Source organism: Pleurodeles waltl, chromosome 11 (genome assembly GCF_031143425.1).
Source record: "Pleurodeles waltl isolate 20211129_DDA chromosome 11, aPleWal1.hap1.20221129, whole genome shotgun sequence".
Taxonomy (NCBI): domain Eukaryota; kingdom Metazoa; phylum Chordata; class Amphibia; order Caudata; family Salamandridae; genus Pleurodeles; species Pleurodeles waltl.
The window spans coordinates 639,262,772-639,284,126 of NC_090450.1; positions in this window are offsets into that span (position 1 = coordinate 639,262,772).

A 21,355-nucleotide genomic window follows, 5' to 3' on the forward strand; every position below is an offset into this window, starting at 1 on the left:
AACAGGTAAGTACACAGGGAGCACGTTGTATGGGCTACGCCTGAGTGGAGAGGGCTGGTTGTAAGAATTAAGGGGGCACAGTTCTGCGTGCATGAAGGACTGTGAATGCATGTGCCACATGGCAAGGGTAGGGATGTGGGCCACTCACTTCAACGGTGCAGTTGGTAATGACTTCTCTTCTTCCCCCTTACATGTCATGTAGGTCAGCGCCCACCAGAAGAAGGATATTTGGCGTACCATCGCCAAGGACGTCCGGACCCTAGGGGTCCACCACAGACGGAGCACCCACTGCCGTAAAAGATGGGAGGACATTCGCCGCTGGAGCAAGAAGACGGCGGACGCTCAGCTGGGGATGGCCTCCCAACGTGGGAGGGGTGCCCGTCGCACCATGACCACCCTGATGTTCCGGATCCTGGTGGTGGCCTACCCGGAGTTGGATGGGCGCTTGAGGGCATCACAGCAGCCACAAGGGGGTGAGTACAACATCATTCTGCGGAATTTGCACGCAGTGAAGGTGTTTGGGTGGGGGAGGAGGGCTGTGGGTTTCCCTAGGCCAGGGCGAGTTCCGTAGGCTAGGCCCCTCCGTAATGCAGGCCATGTGGCACTCCACCCCACCTCTGTAGAGTGACAAGTACAGGTATACATGCCCCTGTGTCATCTATGTGTGCTGATGTCCACCATAGCCATGTAGGCCATATCCCAGGAACTGCATCAGTAGAGCCCAACAGCGCGGCATAGTGCAGGGGGCTGCTGTGTCTGTATTGTCCGCCAACGGTAGCGGTAAGCCATTTACTCAACCTGTCTTTCTTCTGTCGTCCCCCCCCCCCTTTTTCTGCTCTCCCTCTTCTTTTGTGCATCAGCATCATCAGGCGGAGGTACAGTGGCACTGGAGCACGAGGGAGCTGCATCCCACATGGCCATGGAGGGCCACATCACGGACTCGGAATACACCAGTGGGACGGAGGGCCAGGGGAGCTTCACGGCGGTCACAGGACCATCCACCAGCGACACGGACTTGTCCTCCGATGGGAGCTCCCTTGTGGTGGCGGCAAAATCTGTGCCCCCCACTTCTACAGGTACAGCTGCCACCCCCCCCTACCAGCACCGCCCTCCCAGCAGCCCCTCAGCCTTCGCCCCGTGCCCGCTAACCCAGGAGGGTGGGAATCACCTTCGCCCGATGGCACCTCAGCCCCTGCCCCTGTCACCTCTGCTACCCTCAGTGAGGAGGCCATTGACCTCCTCAGGTCACTCACTGTTGGGCAGTCTACCATTGTGAATGCCATCCAGGGTGTAGAAAGGGACTTGCAACACACTAATGCATTCCTGGAGGGCATTCATTCTGGTCAGGCTGCCCATCATCGAACCCTGCAATCTCTGGCCTCAGCACTGATGGCAGCCATTGTCCCTGTCTCTAGCCTCCCCCCTCCAACTTCCTCCACCCAGACCCAATCCCCTGTACCCCAGCCTATCCCAAGCACACCATCAGACCAGCATGCACACACCTCAACACACAAGGGAAGCTCAGGCAAACATAAGAACCACACATCCCACAGGCACTCACACAAGCATCACCCACATACAGACACAGCAACATCCACTGCCTCCACTGTGTCCCCCTCCTCCTCGTCTCCCTCCTCCCTCCCAGTATCATCTACACTCTCACCTGCATGCACTACTACTACAGCCACTACGTCCGGCACCAGCACACCCACCACCACACCCCGCTCACCTGCACTCACCACCCCCACTACCATTTACACGTCCCCTGTGTCCTCTCCCAGTGTGTCTGTGACGCCCCCTCCCAAAGTACACAAGCGCAGGCACACACCCACCCAACATCCATCCACCTCACGACAGCCTCCAGCGCATGCACCTGCACCCAAATAAACAAAAGTTACACCTCCTACAACCACCTCCTCTTCCTCCACTCCCAGACCCCCTCCAGCTACCCGTCCCAGTGTTTGTCAGAAACTTTTCCTGAGCAAAATTGACCTCTTTCCCACCACCCCCCTCCAATTCATAGGTCCCGTACTAGCACCTCAGCCAAAAAGTCTCCGGTACCAGTGGTGCCTGGTATAGATATGTGGAGTGCACTGGGCACCAGGGCAGCCAGTGTGACACGAAGCCACAGCACAGCCAGTTCCCCCCTGTGAAGCACCAGAAGTTGGACAGTGCCCGACGGGATAGGGGGAAGACTCCAGCCGGCAAAGCTGCTCACAAGGGTCCCGGGGGGACTGTCCACTCAGCTGTGACTCCTCCCAAGGTGGGGAAGGGGCAAAAGACGGCGCCAAAGTCTGGGAAGAGCAGCACGGCGGAGAAGCCCGCCATCATCCCCGCTGCCCAGGAGGCCACCGCCAGCCCCATCATCAGTGGCCAGGAGGCCACCGCCAGAGTCAGTGCCCAGGAAGGCAGCCCCATTGTCAGTGGCCAGGAGGCCAACGCCAGAGTCAGTGCCCAGGAGGGCAGTCCCATCGTCACTGGCCAGGAGGCCACCGCCAGAGTCAGTGCCCAGAAGGGCAGTCCCATCGTCAGTGGCCAGGAGGCCACGCCAGAGTCAGTGCCCAGGAGGGCAGTCCCATGGGCAGTCCCATCGTCAGTGGCCTGGAGGCCACCGCCAGAGTCAGTGCCCAGGAGGGCCCCGGCAGTCACAGCCCCGCTGGGCAATGAGGGACCGCCATGGCAAACACTGCTGAACAGGTCAGAGACAGCAAAGTCAAGCACCGCTGAACAGGGCAAAGACCGCTGAACAGGGCAAAGACCGCCATGGCAAGCATCGCTGAACAGGGCAAGCACCGCTGAACAGGGCAAAGACCGCTGAACAGGGCAAAGACCGCCATGGCAAGCACCGCTGAACAGGTCAGAGACAGCAAAGTCAAGCACCGCTGAACAGGGCAAGCACCGCTGAACAGGGCAAAGACCGCCATGGCAAGCACCGCTGAACAGGGCAAGCACCGCTTGCACTCCCCAGTATTGAACAGTGGGCAAACCACCCACTGTAGAGACTTTAGAGACTGTGGCTTTGCACTCCCCAGGATTAAACAGTGGGCAAACCACCCACTGTATAGACTTGAGAGACTGTGGCTTTGCACTCCCCAGGATGGTACAGTGGGCAAACCACCCACTGTATAGACTTGAGAGACTGTGGCTTTGCACTCCCCAGGATTAAACAGTGGGCAAACCTCCCACTGTAGAGACTTGAGAGACTGTGGCTTTGCACTCCCCAGGATGGTACAGTTGGCAAACCACCCACTGTATAGACTTGAGAGACTGTGGCTTTGCACTCCCCAGGATACATCAATGGGCATGGAGCCCCCTCGTGGATCTGGTGTGGTGCTGTCATCCGGCTCAGGTGCCCCCCGTCCCTTCCCCCTGAGGTGCCTGTTGTATTTCTATCTGATGCCCCTGCAGTGTTCTCTCCGTTTTGCTCAGGTATCGTGTGTGGGCCTCGCCCATGCATTTTGGGCCCAGAGGTCCACGGACATTGATTGGTGCATACCTGCACTACTAATCGTGATGTATATTTTGTTGGATGTGTATGTATATATGTATATATTTGCTTACTGTATTTTGATATATTACAATGGTTCCACTCATTTCCTTTTGTCTTTGCATTCTTCCGGGGGGGTATTGGAGTTGTTACTGTTATGTTTGGATATGCATTGGTGTGTGTGGTGTAGTGGATGAGGGTGGGGGTGGGGGTGGGGGTGTTGCGTGTGTGTCCCTGACTTTTGCCTCCCCCCTCCCCTATGTCATAGGTGCAGTACTCATCGTTGTCTTCGGCGCCGGCGTTGCTGATGATCGTACAGGAGCAGGAAGACTATCGCAGGGAGTATTTGGAGTTCCGGCTCCATGGTGGCCTCCTTCCTCGTGGAGTGTGTAGAGGTGAGCGTTTTCCCATTGAAATGGCTGTTTACGCCGTGTTTTTATCCACGGTGAATCCACCCCTGAAAAAGGTGGGGGATTGGTAGGTTGTGATACTGTGGGCGGTACTTTGTCTCCCGCCTGTCTGTTGGCAGTGACCGCCGCGCTGTTTGTCTGTACCGCCGTGGCGGTCGGAGTGTTAAAGTGGCTGTCTTTGTTGGCGGTTTCCGCCACGGTCATAATTCCCTTTTTTTTCCCGCCGGCCTGTTTGCGGTCTTACCACCGCTTTAACACCGTCCGCCAGGGTTGTAATGACCCCCATTGAGTATAAGCACAGGAAAGGCCCACTTTCTAAAAGTGGTATTTCTAAAATAGTAATGTAAAATCCAGCTACACCAGTAAGCAGGATTCCTCAATACTATGCCAGCCATATCAAACGTACCCTTGCTACTCCTCACAAATCAGAAATTACCACTTAGACATATATATGGGGATTCCCAATGCTATCCTGTGAGAGGAGCAGCCCTCAGAGTAGTGAAAAATGAAATAGGCTGTTGGTCACTACTTGGACATGTAAAACATTTCAAGTTCATACCCTACCCTTACATACACAGCACCCTGTTCATAGGGCTATCTAGAGTCTACCTGAGAGGTGACTTGGGTGTACAAAAAGGGGAGTTTAGGCCTTGGCAAGTAGTTTGAAATGCCAAATCAATGTGGCAGTAAGCTGTGCATGCAAGCCCTGCAGTGGCAGGCCTGAGACAGGCTTGTATTACCACATGTAGAAAGGTCCAAAGCTCCCTTCCCTTAGAATGCCACAATAAAGTAGAATTGAGTGGGAACTCAAAGTTTAGGGGTATGGACCAAAAACCCCCTTGTGAATAAATCCAAAGTCTATGTAAAGATGAGAACCCACTTTCATAAATTTTTTACACGTGTTGGCTATCACAACTGTATCCTAATCATCGGACTGTGATATTTGACGGACACACAGTCCAAGTCTGGATAACACCCATGCAATTAGGATTGTTTAACCTTTACTTACCGTACCATGATATGGATCTCTGATTTTCTAAATAAAGACTATCTGGACATATAAAAAATTTATGAAAGTGGGTTCTCATCTTTACATAGACCCTGAGACAGGTTTGGAAGGCTACTTCTGTGGGTGGTGCAATCAGTGCTGTAGGCCCACTAGCAGCAATTAATTAACAGGCCCGGGGTATAGGGTATACCCCTTTACAAAGGTCTTATATGTAACTTAAATATGGAAAACAGGTGTAAGCCAGTCATACCAAGTTTTTGGAGAGACAGCACATGCATTTTAGGACGTAGCAGTGGTAAAGTGCCCAAAGTCTTAAAGCCAACAAAAAGAGTGTCAGAAAAATAGGAGGAGAAAGGCAAAATGTTCGGGGATAACCCTGCAGAAAGGGTCATTTCCAACACTGTGTGAAAGACTGGACCTGCATCTTTAACCCATGACCACGAGAGTGACTCTAAGGGTCAGCTGGCTGGCCTCCTGATCAGATTCTCAGGGACAGAAAAGGCTCCAACCAACTTGAACCTAGCACCTGGACTCTGTCTGCTGTGGACCCTAGCCCCCAAGGGGTGCCACCTACATCCTGGACCCTTGCAGGTGGGCCTGAAGGTGTTCTGCCAGCCCAGCTGTGCTCCTGTGAGCAGAACTGACAAAGGCAATGTATCTCTTTGCAGCTGCATCAGAACCACCGCAGCACAATGATTCTTGATGCCAAAGCCCCACAGTCTCCTCGGAACTGCCACTGTCAGAAGCATGCCAGCACAGGCCTTCGCATCACAAGCCCCTTATAGACGGCATCCTTGACAACGACACAGGACTACAAAGCACACTTCTGCAGCTTTTTCGAACAGCCAGTGTGCAAAACATCTTTGGCGCAGGACTCTGCATCGCCACCTTGCAGCGCATCAGAACCACCACTGCACACCAACCACAACGCGGGATCTTGCAACGGTCCACAAACCGGGATTTAAGGTACTTTGTAAAGAGGGCCTAACTGGGTCCCTATATTTGGCCTGTGCTACATCGTGTGTGGCCTGAACTTGTGACTTTGTCCTGGTCCAGTGAGACCAGATTACCACAATTTCTTGTGTTGTGTTTTCACTTTATCACTGTTTAAACTGCTGCATAAATACTTTGCACATTGCCTTTAAGTTAAACCTCTCTGCTTTGTGCCGAACTACCTAAAGGTTATGCACAGGTTAGTTTGGGGTGCTTGTATTTATTCCCTGACAGCCATTATGGCTACTGCTTGCGTAGGGTTTCACCCCCACCACCCCACCACCCCACCACCAGTAACCCAATTTCCAGCATTGGTGTTTAGGGGTGAGGACTGGATTTGTGTTTGGGGAGTGCCATACTGTGATTTTGTGTTACAACAAAATCCCAGATAAATAATTTTTACCATTTTGAGTCTATTTTAAATTCTCCTTGATTGGCCTTTTTGCTTCTTCCAAATTATCTTTCAGTGTATTTGACTGTTGTCCCTGAAACCACAGCTGCAAAGGTGGAGTTTAGCTTTCCAACATGGATGCCTATACTGTTGCTGAGCTCAAGGTAGTCTGCAAGGCGCGACTTCCAGCTGAGAGAAACACCAGAAAGCCAAAGCACCAAAAATCGCTGAGGGCCTGGGCGGAAGTCCACCAGTCTCTTGTTACAGCAACAGAAAAGGATTATGATATGGAAAGACAGGGAGATAACTAGATATCAGCCCTGAGCAATAGCATTCAGCTGAGAGGGATGACATGTCTCCTGAATTGGAGCTCCCTTCCAGGCTGGAGAGCAGTGTATCTTCCCAAGGATTGTCTGCAGTGGAACTGGCAGACAGGAAGGCTTACAGGGGGTTTAGATTGCTGATGGCCAAGCTTAAGATGGAAGAAAGGAAACTGGCCTTGGAGGATGAGACAGCCCTGGTGAAGGACAAGGCCTAGGCAAGGGAAAATGCTGAGTCTAAGAGTATATTGGGGAAAAGTGACTAGCCATGGAGGAGAGGAGAATGGATCATGAGCTAATTCTCAGAGAGCTGTACACCTGAGCTAAACAGGTGGAGTCCAGCAATACTGGTGGCTGCATACATGCAGTGACCTCTGGAGACAAGGGGGTCCACATTCCAAAGGATCTGGCGCCTAACTTTTCTGTGAGAGATCACACCAACAAGTAGTTTGATGCCTATGAGGTATTTTTTTGGTAAAATAATTCCTCATTTGCAACAAAAGACAGGAGGTATCCAGTTTATGTCCAGATTCTGGTTAAAAACTCCAACCTGGAGATCAGCACATGGGAACTGGCCTCCACCAACAAAATGGAAGAAAGAGGGAGGGGGGAAGAGGAGAAACAGTCCCTTACCCTCACTTCCTCCTCGAGGTGCCTTGTTTTTTAATCATTGGACTTTTTGACTGCTGAATTGTCAAAGTAGAATTAAGTATCCCCCAGGCTAGAAACAGGAAGACCAGCTGAATAAAACAATAAGAAGGGTTCCCACATTCCAAGGCATTTCTCTGAACCATTACTGCAATCTAGATTGGCTATCCTCGTAGCTGACAATAGCCAATCCACCCGAGTAGGGGGAGATCTAGAAAGCTATTTAATGCAGATTTCCCGGCGGGCTATAAACACCAAATAAAAGATAAGACATACGTGAAGCTTCCCTACCTCATTGTGTGGACTTATCCCGGCTCCCTCATGCAGACCAAATACAACCATTGGTAGGGTTACCTCTATTCGTCCGTTCATTATAGCTGAAACCATCTTATCCACTTTTTGCCAGACGTTTTGAATTTCCGGGCACTGCCACCAAAGATGCACGTCATCCGCATCTTCCAGGGCATACTTCGAACAAGAGCTCTTCCTCAGAGCTCCAGTTTTAACCAATTTTCTAGGCATCCAGTATACCCTGTATATGGTGAACAAATGGTTCCTTCTGAGGGGTGCAGACTTCACAACAGACCAAAGTGTATGCATTGACACTTGCGACCCTTGACCCTGTTTCAGGCAGGTCGCTCCCCTTCACCGCTGCCTCTGCTCCAGATGCCCAGGTTTTTTTTAAATTTCATTTCGTTTTTAATTTTCCCGCTCCCCAGCTCCTGCTGCTGCGTCCCCGTGGCCCAACCCCCTCCCTCCACGTAAGTTTTCTTTTTCCCGTTGCTGTGGCCCCGCCCCCCCTTGCCTCCCATTTGCTGTTTCCCCTCCCTCCTCCCTGCCTCCACTCCCTCCCACCTCCCCTCATATGGCAGCCGCGGCGCGGTAAGGAGAGCGACCCTTGACCCTGCTTCAGGCAAGTTGCTCCCCTTCACCGCTGCCTCAGCTCCAGGTGCCAAGGTTTTTTTGATTTCATTTATTTTTTTCTTTTCCCACTCCCCTGGCCCCTGTCGCTGCATCCCCGCGGCCCCGCCCCCCTCCCTCCACGTCAGTTTTCTTTTTCCCACTGCTGCATACCTGCGGCCCAGCCCCCTGCTCTCCCATTCGCTGTTTCCCCTCCCTCCTCCCTGCTGCCACTCCCCCCCACCTCCCCTCATATGGCAGCCGCGCCTAAGGCAAGCCCGTCTGCGCCGGCCCGCGCCCAGACGGCGCCGAGCGCCAGTCCCTCTGGCCCACGTGCCTCCCGCACCACCAATCACCGCTACTCAGCCAATGACCTCCACACCCTCAATCCAGGACGCTCCTCCATCTGCTTCCAGTCCACTCCGAAGCACACCAAAGGACCCTTCTCCTGCAGAGCCTGCAACTTCACCTGCACCCTAACCACCAAGCTCCGACACAGAGCCACAGACAACCACCTCAGCCACAAGCATGCAGTCGAACTATGGGACCTACTGACCTCATCATCACCTGACGTCGCATTTCTCACTGAAACCTGGATGAATTCGGCCTCGGAACCAGACATAGCCATAGCCATACCTGAAGGCTACAAGATCACTAGAAGAGACCGCACCAATAAACCAGGAGGAGGAATCGCCATAGTCCACAAAAGCACCATCAGAGTCTCCACCAGCTCCCACAACACCATCAACTCCGCTGAGCACCTCCATTTCAAAATCCACGTCAACGCCAACACCACCCTCAGAGGAACACTGGTCTACAGACCACCGGGTCCCTGACCTCACTTCTGGTACGACATCACCGACATCATCAGCGCCCAAGCCCTCGGCTCAACTGACTACATCCTCCTTGGCGACCTGAACTTCGACCTAGAAAACAACAACGATATCAACACCACCAACCTACTCGACAACCTCGCCAACCTCGGTCTCAAGCAACTCGTAACATCGCCTACCCACACCGCAGGACACACACTCGACCCCATCTTCTCAGCCAGCAACCACGTCTCCTTCAGCCACACCACCAAACTCCACTGGACCGACCATTGCTGCATCCATTTCTCCTTTTAGAAGCCAGTCACTCAACACCTCACCACTCAACCCCTGCCGCTATTGGAACAGAATCTCAACAGAACAGCTGATCTCCACCCTCGCCCAGGCACCTCCTCCTAGGACCCGGGACCCCAACTCAGCCGCCACCAACCTGCATCAATGCATAGACGACTGCGCCAACACCCTTGCGCCACTCAAACAACCCTCGGACATCCACCACAGATCCAAGGCCAGCTGGTTCACCCCGACCTACAGGCCTCCAAACGGGAATGCCGAAGAATGGAGAAGACCTGGTGCCTTGTACCTACCGAATCCAACCACATCGTCCTCAAGACTGCCATCCGCACACATCACCAGCTGATCCGCACCACCAAAAGAACCTACTACAAAAGCCGCATAGACACCAATGCTCACAACAACAGAGAGCTCTTCGGCATCATCAAAGAACTCTCCAACCCCAGGACCTGCTCCTACGAACTCCCTCGCCACTTACTGAAACATCGAAGACATCCACAACAGCTTCAAACCCCGGACCCACCAGCCAACCACAGACAGCCACGAACACAATGCACCAAGCAACTTTAACCCTCTATGCGCCTGGACCCACGTCAGCAATGAAGACACCACCAACACCATGGCCTCCATCCACTCCGGCTCCCCCTCAGACCCCTGCCCACACCAGATCATCAACAAAGCCAGCAACATCATCGCCCCCTATCTCCGCGCCATCATCAACAGCTCCTTTGAGACAGCCACCTTCCCGGAGAGCTGGAAACACACCGACGTCAACGCACTGTTGAAGAAACCCAAGGCGGACCCAGATGACCCCAAAAACTATTGGCCCATCTCCCTCCTCCCCTTCCCAGCGAAGGTCATTGAGAAAATCGTGAACAACCAACTATCCCACTTCCTGGAAGACAGCAAAGCGCTCGATACCTCCCAATCCAGATTTCACAAGACCCACTGCACTGAGACCGCACTCATTGCTGCTACAGATGACATCAGGACCATGCTCGACAAAGGTGAAACTTCAGCGCTCATCCTCCTGGACCTCTCCGCAACCTTCAACACCGTTTGTCACCACACCCTTCAAACACGCCTCCACAATGCCGGGATCCGCGGCAAGGCCCTCGAATGGATCTCTTCATTCCTCTCTGGCAGAACCCAGAGAGTCCGCCTTCCGCCTTACCTGTCCGAATCCTCCAAAACAATCTGTAGCGTCCCTCAGGGATCCTACCTCAGCCCAACACTTTTCAACGTTTACATAGCTTCTCTCGCCAACATCGCAAGATCCCACCCCATCAACATAGTATCCAACGCAGACGACACACAACTGATCATCTCCCTCACGAAAGACCCTACAACAGCTAGAAACAACCTCCACAATGGACTTCATGCCATCGCCAACTGGATGGAATCAAGCCGCCTCAAGTTAAACACAGACAAAACAGAGATCCTCATCTTCGGCAGCAACCCCTCCGCTTGGAACGATTCCTGGTGGCCTACCTCCCTAGGAGCCGCACCCACACCCACCACCCAAGTACGAAACCTGGGAATCATCTTGGACTCAGCACTCAGCATGACTAAGCAGGGCAACGCAGTCTCCTCTTCCTGCTACAACACCCTTCGCATGCTCTGCAAGATTATCAAGTGGATACCCATTGAAACCAGAAAGACTGTCACCCACGCCCTGGTCAGCAGCCGACTGGACTACGGCAACGCACTCTATGCAGGAACCACGGCCAAACTACAAATGAAAATGCAACGTATCCAAAATGCCTCCGTCCGACTCATCCTCGTTGTCCCACGCCGCAACCACATCTCTGCCCACCTCAGAGACCTACACTGGCTACCCGTATCGAAGAGGATTACCTTCAAACTACTCACCCATGCACACAAAACCCTCCACAACACAGGCCCAGCCTACCTCAACGACAGACTCACCTTCCACATTCCCGTACGCCAGCTCCGCTCCGCCAGCCTCGCCCTCGCCTCCATCCCCCACATTCGCCGCACCACCGCCGGAAGAAAATCCTTCTCTCACCTCGCTGCCAGGACCTGGAACTCCCTACCGCTCCACCTATGCCAGACCCAGGACCATCTGACTTTCATGAAACGCCGAAAAACATGGCTATTCGACCAGTAGCTCCCCCCCCCCCAGCACCTTGAGACCCTGACGGGTGAGTAGCACGTTTTATAAATTACGTGATTGATTGATTGATTGCCAGAGATGCAAACAATTACAATCCGGCAGGTCCAGTTTCCAAACATCTTCCGGTAGTGAGAGAGAGGCATCTTCTGCTTGAGCTGGTGACCAGTACCCTATTGATACCTCTTTCTTTAATTTCTGCGTATCGATTCTTTCATTTTCCCATTCCGTTATGAGCCCTACCTCAGGTTCTCCCTGTAGCCAGCTTTTAAGTTTTAGGTATTTGAACATGGATAGCCTAGTATTGGTCCCACTGGATAAAGGGTCCCACAAGATCACAGAACCACCCATAGCTAATTGTCCCTAAATTGTAAATCCTGCATCCATTAATGGAGTTGCCAGCCCGTCCTGCAGACATACTGGGGGTGCCAGGAGAATTCCAAATTGAGGCCATCCCACTATAGCATGGAATTCTTAGCTTTCTTCTCACTTGAAACCATGTCCTACAGGCTGCATTAAGAACTTTTAGCCTTATTTTTTTGTAGTACCTTGGATGTCCAAATTTATATAGAAAATATGAACACTGCTGTCAGTAGTCTTTTGTTAATGCCCGTAATCGAGGGGAGGTGTAATCCTTAGAAAAGAGTTGTCTAATGTTTCTTAACTGAAAAGCCTAACAGTATAACTGGACGTCTGGCAGTATAATTCCTGCATCTAGTTTCTTTTTCCTCAGTTTTTTCCAAGCAATTCTTGGATTTTTATGTGACCAGACAAAACTGCAGGCGAAACAACCAGCAAACAAAGCTTCCGGGGACCACAGGGGGCTTGTGCTGACTCTGCCCAAGCAGCCCTGGAACTCCAACGTAGCTGCGGCACCAGGCTGCCTGCGACCACAGCAGAGGGTGCAGTGGGATCTCTGCTCTCGTGGAGGAATGCTCCATCGATGTGGAAGCAAATGAGGTTGCTCTGGAAATTAATAGTGTCCCTGAGGAGGCTTGTGGGAGGGCAGTCTCTGGAGGCACATACTAGTGAAGAGAGGGACACTCTACTGGCCCTGGCGAAGGGAACCAGGATGAGGTATCCCCCATGAAGGACACCCATGTCAGGATGTATGGCCTCACCCCAAAAAAGTACAGGCAGAAGTTTGGGGAAAGTCAGAGGCTGCCCCATCAGTCCTGGGCAGATCATGTGGATTCCTTTTGCAAGGCACTGGATGGTTGGGCGAAGGGCAGTGAAGTAAAAGATTATCAAAGGCTGTATAATGTGAAGGCAAGACAGCATATGTTCAGTCTTTGGTTTGCAGAGCTGCGCCAATAGCTGATTGATAGCAAGCTCACTGACCTCAGAGAGCCTGCCAAGGAAGAGGACCACCCGCTCAACACCAGGGTCCACAAGAAGGAATCTGGGGTGGCCACTAGAAGGCTGGGCAGGGTACCCACCAGCAGGAGGGGGAGATAAAAATAAAAACAAGGAGTTCTCTAAATAGCCCCAAAATAGTTCCCGGGGCAGGATTCCCAACCCCCACCTGAACAGAAAATGAGTAAGTTCCCTGACCATAAGCCCTCAGGGAAGATCACCCCTAAGTGCTATCAGTGGCTGTATTATGTATAGGGTGCACTCTCCCTGTTTGTGCCATGGTGCACCTTTCAGAGGTGTGTCAGACGCAAACAGGGAACGTGCACCGTATTACAAAGCATGCACTGCTCCCAGTGCAGCTGAGTACTGGTGCTTCCCTGGGGGCAGCACATTCAAGTGAAATATGGAGTGGCTGCTTCAAAAGCCGCTCCATGTTTCACAGTACAGGCGGTATGCTGCCTGCACAATGAAGTAGGGAGAGAGATCCCCTTACAGGCGGGTGCAGTAAATGACTACACCTGCCTGTAGGGGAATGTGTGAGGGGGTCCATCAGAGCACTGTTCTCCCGTCTAGAGGGGGGCCATAGGAGGCATACTGAAAGTATGCCACAGTTTTTCCTCTGTGCCCATGTCCATAATGCAGCAAGGGCACAGAGACAAAGAGATTCCATAATTTGCATGGGGTCACACCCTCATGCAAATGAGGGAATGCTCTCTTGTGATAGCGCTGGTAGTACTTGTGCGCTAGCACTATCAGTATTACAGAAGTGGAGGCACAAGCCTCTGCGGCCCCTTCTGTAATACCATTGTGACCTGGGGCCACACAAAGAGGGTGCGCATACCTGTTGTGCCCAGAGCACAGTTATATAATAGAGCCCCAGGTTGGGCACTTCAAGGGATATGCCAAGTGTCTCATGTGGGCAAAGCTCCCCACTGATGGGCAGATACCAGTACTGACTAGTGTAGCTCTTGGGGATGACTGCCCCACTTAGTATGTGGTAGTGCAGAGGTTACCCTAGTGTCCCCTGGATGGTGGAGAGATGCTGCCAAGAACCCATACACCTAGCAATACTAAGAAATACAGGCAGTGGGTCACAATCAATGGGCAGAGGGTGGAAGCTCTGAAAGACACAGGAGCCAGCACAACTACCGTAAGATGTCGGCTGGTTTCCTTAGAGTTGCAGTAGCTGACAACCATGTGACTCACTATCTAGTGGCCACGGTTCCCTTTGAATTGGGGGGGTGTCTCAGGTTCCTTAGGGTAGTTGTGAGTCCATCCATGCCTCTGGATTGCCTACCTGGTAATGACCTGGAGCATGCAATCTGCAAAGAGGAGGAGCTGCGTTCCCCCCTGAGATGTTGGGGTTGCCTGAGTGGGTGTGCCTGACTAGACAGTACATGGCCGGCCGATAGGATAGTCAGGAGGACCTGGATCCTGAAAGAATTTCCCAGGTACCTGCCAAGAAGAGGAAGGGCAAGGGGTTTGGGAAACCTGCTCCTGAAACTCCCAGGGTCCAGGTGGAGGTGAAGCCCGAGGGGCATGCTCCAGAAACTACAGGAACATTGGCACCCTGGGAAACCTATATGAGATGACCATTTGGCAGAAGGAAGGAGGACCCACCAGGGAGGTGTTCTTTAGAGTGCAGACTGAGTGCCCTACCCTACAGGGCATACAACAGCAGGCCAGGACTTAGGCAGCTGGAACACCTCTGATGATCACCTGCTACAGGGTCTTCCTACTAGAGCTGGCACATGATGTTCCCCTGGCAGCTCATCTAGGGCAGGCTTGTCGCCCACTTCTATTGGCCTTGGATGAAGATGGCCACAGATGCATTCTACAGGTCATGTATCCCAGAGTGTGGTAATCTACATGCTGGCCCTCTGTGCCTAGATGAAGCGCTTTTGGAAGAAGGCAACAGAGAACCTAGAATCCAGCCAGGAGGTTTTGAAACAGTGATATGACCAGAAGGCCACTCTGGTTGAGTTTGAGCCCAGCCAAACAAGTGTGGGTGATGGAGCCTGTGGTAGTGTTGGGCAGTAAACTCCACTCCTGCAGTGGGGTTTGCAGAGTTTTGCCGCTCCGCACTCCGCACTTCACTTGGAGCATGGAGTGCGGCAAAAGAACTCTGTCAACCACCAGTGGAGAGGAGTTTACCAGGGCAGAGTTTACCAGGGCGCTCACCGAATGTGTGTGCTAAATGTGGGAATTCATGGCTAAAAGGCTCTTCCTTGCGTGACGTCAAAACTAAATCTGCAGCCCAAACCTCTGCCCGCTGAACCAGTTGAAAGACAGGTGTCAAAGACTAGCACAAGGAGCGGCCAGTGACGTCTGGACTATGAGCTGCTTGGCTGAGCAGGAGCTGAATCATGTGTCTGTCAGCTAGCTGAAGCGGGAAGCCATGAGGTGTGCTCCTAGAGGCAGCTCTCTCTTCCCCTCGGGAGCACACCAGCGGAGGCACAGCCTCTCCCTGGCCAGGGAGAGGGAGAACTGCATCACAGGCAGTCTCACCCTGCTTTCTGTCAGGTATCATATACTACTGGGGGGAATCACTCAGGGATATATCTCACACTTACTCTCAGAAAGCTCTAGATGCCCCTTTGCTTTGTACAAGTCTTGTGTACCCTTTCGAATAAGCTGTGCTCCCAATTGTTAGTGGCCTCTTGCGCTCAGTGGCCTCGCTTTGACCTGCTAATTAAATTGAGCTCTTTTTGCGCTGTTAAATGGAGGAAAAAGTTATAAGTAATTAAGTATCTGCCACATTTCAATAGAAGATACAGGTTTGGTATAGTTCTTTTATGTTTAAAGGTACGTTTAAATATGTGTGTGGAATAGGATGGTTTAAATGTAGAAGCAAGCCCAATACTCCACCTGCTTGTTGAACTCCACGGAATTTCTCTGAGTTTTCTAGCAACTCCTTGTAATTCTCCGCATGCTCCGCCTACGCCTAGACTGTGGAACCCAGGGCCCTACAAGACAGATAGTGTTGGCCCTATGAGGTGAAAGAGCGTCAACTTAATGTCACTTACCTGGTGAACCTCATGATCCCCAAGAACGCTTTATGGGTCCTGCCTGCCAATGGCCTCAAACCCCACTTTGAGAGGTCACCATTCTCCTGGTCACAGATGATGGAGTGGAGGAGGAGAGTGAACCTCTACCCAACTTCCTTTCTTCCAAGGAACAGGATGGCTCAGTGGAGGGAGTCAAGCTCTCCCTTAACTTGAGCCTATAGCAACAGAGGGGCTTTCACCAAGTGTTGGGGCAGTTCGCCTCTCTCTTCTCCCTAACCCCTGGGCTCATTACATGGTGTACCAATGCTATTGATACTCGGCTCAGTATGCTTGCGAAGAATCAAATGAGATCTATAGGCTATTTGACAAGGTGAGAGCCCGCATAAAGGAGGTAGTCTCCAAAACGCTGGAGCTAGGATTAATTGAGCCCTTAAGCACCCCTCGGTCAAGCCCTGTGGTGCTTGTCCCCAAGGCTGACCCTCCAGCTGCCACCCCTTAACTCAGGTTCTGTGTGGATTACCGGAGGCTCAATGCAGTCACTAAGACTAACGCACACCCCATCCCAGAGCTGATGAGCTCATTGATCAGTTAGGAGTTTCTAAGTTCTTCAGCACGTTTGAGATGGCATCTGAGTAATGGCTGATCACCGTAACTTTGGGGGGCAAAGACAGGTCTATGTTCTTAACCCCAAAAGGCCACTCCCAATTTTGGGTGATGCCTTTGTGGTCGAAGAATGCCATTGCCACCATTCAGAGGTTGGTCAATCAGGTCATGGCTGGGTTGAAGAACCTTAGTGCTTCCTACCTACACCACATTGAGCTCTTCAGTTCTAGCTGGGAGGACCACCTGTGCCACCTCAGGGAAGTGCTTCAGGCTACGCAGAGATCACACCTGACTATCAAGGCCAGTAAATGTCAGAAAGGGCACAGTTCATTGGTCTACTTGGGTCACCAAGTGGTAAGAGACAAGGTGCATATCCTCCAGGCCAAAATCCAGACCATATTAGTTTGGGTACCCCCCAAGACCCAGGTAGAGGTGAAGGGCTTCCTAGGTGTCACCATGCATTGCAGGAGATTTGTCAAGGGGTATGGCACCATGTTGCTCCCTTGAAAAACCTGACTGCTAAGAAGCAGCCCAGAGAGGTGATCTGGAAAGAGGCATGCCAGACTGCTTTTGTTACCCTGAAAAAGGCCATGTGCACAGCACCCATGCTCAAAGCCTCAGATTTCTTAATGGAGTTAATCATGCAGACAGATGCCTCTGACATGGCATAGAAGCTTTGCTCTCACAGGCAAACAAAGAGGACCTAGATCAACCAGTAGCCTCCAAAAGTAGGAAGTTACTTTACAGGGAACAGAGGTGGATGGCAATTGAAAGGAAAGCATTTTCAGTGGTCTGAGCACTGAAGAAGTTGAGAATATACCTGTTTGGGGCTCACTTCTGTGTTAGACAGAACCCTCTGATGGCTAATGCAGTTAAGGGGTGAGACCCCAAACTGTTAAGGTGGTTCATCTTCCTACAGGGAATGGACTTTATGGTAGAGCATCGCCCTAGAACTGATTATACCAATGCTGATGGTCTCTCAAGGTTCTTCTACCTTGGCGATGAGAACTCCCATGAGGCTGGGTAGTTCTCCCCGCTTTCATCTGGGGAGGGGGATACAAGCTGGACCCGGCATCGTTGTTGTGGTTGTTTATCAACTTTCTGCCTTCCAGCTTCCTGTTTTGCTGGCTTTTGTGTTTGGTGCCTTTGTGACCCTGCACGTTTTCCCACTGCTACCAGGACTAAGGGACTTCTGCTCTCTCTCCTCTAAACAAGGTAACATTGGCTTACAATAAAATGGCATATTTAATTTACTTGTAAGTCCCTAATAATGTGGTACTACATATACCCAGGGCATGTAAATGAAATTGTGCTAGTGGGCCTGCAGCACTCATTCTGCCTCCCACTTAATTAGCCCTTTAAACATGTCTCAGGCCTGTCATTGCAGCCTGTGTGAGTAGTTTTAAACTATCATTATGACCTGGCAAAATAAACCTTTTGCCAGGCCTATATCTTCCTTTTTAATACATATGTCACCTGTAGGGTAGGCCCTAAAAAGCCATGGGGCAGAGTGAAATGTAATCAACACGTTGGACATGTACTTTTAAGTTTTACATGTCTGGGTAGTGAAACTCTCTTAAGTTTTTTACTACAGCAAGGCCTGCTTTTCCATAGGATAACACTGGGTTAACTTACTACATTTAATACGTGTTAACTATGAGCTGGGAGCAGATAGGAGACCCATGTTTGGTGTCTAAACAATTATAATGTAAAAACCTCTTCAATGGCAAAGTCAAATTTTAAGTCACAGTTCTTAAAATGCTACTGTTAGAAAACTGGCATTTTCTACTTCTAACCATTTGATGCCTGTTTCCTGGGTCACATGACTAGAGGTAGCTGGCAGTTGGTCTTTGTATATTGCTCCCAAAAAGTGAGACAAAGGAGCATAGTTATTGGCAGGATGGGCCATCTCTAACTTGATGAGGTAGGGGAGCTGTCACCTACCACACTTACACCACATAAAGGCTCTGCCTGAGCACACTCACACTTATCCTATCTCAAAGGTGGCACCAGTTATGCATATTGGCCCTCAGACCCAACTCTTCAGTAGACCTCTTGACCTGTGGAAGATTCAGAAGGACTGATGTGTTGCTCTGCAATAAGGACAGCTACTCTGTTGCCCTGCTGCCTTGCTGCCTACTGCCCGAGTGATGGGCTGGACCTGAATCTTGAAGTACCAGAGTGCCAAGGGCCATGTGGCTGCCCAGAGCATCAGGGACAGAAAAGGTTCCAACCACCTTGAGTCCAGCACTTGGACTCTGCCTGCTGTGAACTCTACCTCCCAAATAGTGCCACTGCAGTCCTTGACCCTTGGAAGTGGGCACGTAGGTACTCTGCCAGCCCAGCTGTGGTCCTGTGAGCAGAAATGAAGCAGTACAACGCATCTCTTCGCAGCTGCATCAGAACCGCTGCACTGTGATGCATCTCCGATGCAAACCTCGCCTCACAGCCCACCGTCTTCTCGAAGCACCACTGCTCAATACACCACCAATGCAGTCATTTGCATCGCAAGCCCCTTGCCAATGACAAACTTAAGGATGATGCAGGACTCCACATTGCAGCCTGCCAGCTTCTTCAGAACCGCTGCTGTGCAACGCACCTTGCCTCGGTATCTCACAATGCTCTGCAATCTAGGATTCAAGGTACTTTGTTCAGTAGGCCTAACCGAGTGCCTGTATCCGGCCCGACCTCCATCGCGGTCAGCCTGAACATATGACTTTGTCCCGGTCCGGCACAACCAGATAACCCCAGTTGGCCCCTTGTGCTTTTAAGCACTGTTTTTATTGAAAATCTTTAAAATGTCATATCTCCAGTTCTACTGATTTGATTTTTGTCATTTTGGTTTCCTATAATTTGTTTTATTTTATTCTATGTTTCTAAATTCATATAGGATTTTTTGTTCTGGTTTCAATTTATAAGTGTCTGAAGTGCTGCAAAAATACTTTACACACTGCTTCTTAGTTAAGCCTTGTACTGCTCCCCTCACCTTTTTCTGCCCAGTTTGTGGTCCTAAATCTCTGTTTCCCTGCGCACCGCGTCTCCCCCTCGCCGCCCGTTTCCAGCCGCCGCGTCCCGTAGCTCCGCCCCCCTCACACCCCTTTGGCTGCCCCGCTCCCACCTCCCAGCTGCTCCTCCCTCCCTCTCCCACTCATATGGAGGCCGCGCTGCGGCCGCGCCGCTGGTGCGCCAAAGGCGCACCTAAGGCAAGCCCGTCTGCGCCCGTCCCGCGCCCAGCGCCAGACCCCTGGCCCCCGCAGAGGCCAGCCCACCCGCAAGACCTACAACGCCGCCACTCTCATCGCAATCAACACCGGCCCGATCCCCGGCTGCTGCAGAGCCACCCCTAGACGCACCCACGGACCCTTCACCTGCCAATCCTGCAAGTTCTCCTGCATTCAGACACGGACCGCACCGGCCAAGCCAAGCACCAGCAGCAACCACCTGAAGTGCATCCTGCTCAACACCCGCTCTATCCACAGACACGCCGTGGAACTCTGGAACCTGCTCGACACCACATCTCCAGACGTCGCCTTCCTCACAGAAACCTGGATGAATGCCTCCTCAGCGCCCAACATCGCCATCGCCATCCCAGACGGATACAAGATCACCCGGAGGGACCGCGTCAACCAAACAGGAGGAGGCATCGCTATCGTCCACAAGAACACCATCCGCATCACGACCAACTCCGACGTCACCCTCACAGCCGCCGAACATCTCCACTTCCAGATACACACCGACCCCAAGACCACACTCAGAGGCACCCTCATCTACAGACCCCGCACACAATTCAGCGAAGACATCGCAAACTTCATCAGCCCACACGCCCTCCCCTCCGCTGACTACATCCTCCTAGGGGACCTCAACTTCCACCTCGAGAACAACAACGACAACAACACCACCACCCTGCTGGACAACCTCGCCAACCTCGGACTCAAGCAACTGGTGAACACCCCCACCCACTACGCCGGACACACGCTTGACCCAGTCTTCTCCTCCAGCAAGTACATCTCCTTCAGCCACTCCACCGGACTCCACTGGACAGACCACAGTTGCGTCCACTTCAGCTTCAGAAGAACCACGACTCACCACCACCCACAACAGGCTCCCCGCAGGAGCTGGAACAAGATCACCACCGACCAGCTCTCCACATCACTGAGCCAGAACCCTCCCACCAGCTCAGCGGACCCCAACCAAGCAGCCAACAACCTCACACAGTGGATCACCAACTGCGCTGACAACCTCGCACCTCTGAAAACCCATCCCACCAGGCCCAACAGCAAGAAAGCCTCCTGGTTCAACAACGACCTCAAGAACTCCAAGAAGAACTGCTGCACCCTCGAGAAAGCCTGGCGAAAAAACCCGACCACAGACAACATGACCGCCCTCAAGCACGCCTCCCGCAAACACCACCAGCTGATCCACACCACCAAGAAGACAGCATTCAAAGAACGACTAGACAACAACGCACACAACAGCAAGGAACTCTTCAGCATCGTCAAAGAGCTCTCCAACCCCAGCGCCGGAAACAACGACATCACTCCCTCACAAGACCTCTGCGACTCACTCGCCTCGTTCTTTCACCGCAAGATCGCCGACATACACAACAGCTTTGGCGCACAGACCACGCACCCAACCACCAAACCGATGCCCCCCAACACCACCCTCCGCGCCTGGACCCCAGTCAGCACCGAAGACACCATCCAGATGATGGACACCATCCATTCCGGTTCTCCAACCGACCCATGCCCGCACCATGTCTTCAACAAAGCCAACTCAGTCATCGCACCCCATCTCCGGGACATCATCAACTGCTCCTTCAACACCGCCACCTTCCCGGAGAGCTGGAAACATGCCGAACTCAGCGCCCTCCTGAAGAAACCATCAGCAGACCCCACCGACCTCAAGAACTACCGCCCCATCTCGCTCCTCCTGTTTCCTGCCAAAGTCATCGAGAAGACCGTCAACAGACAGC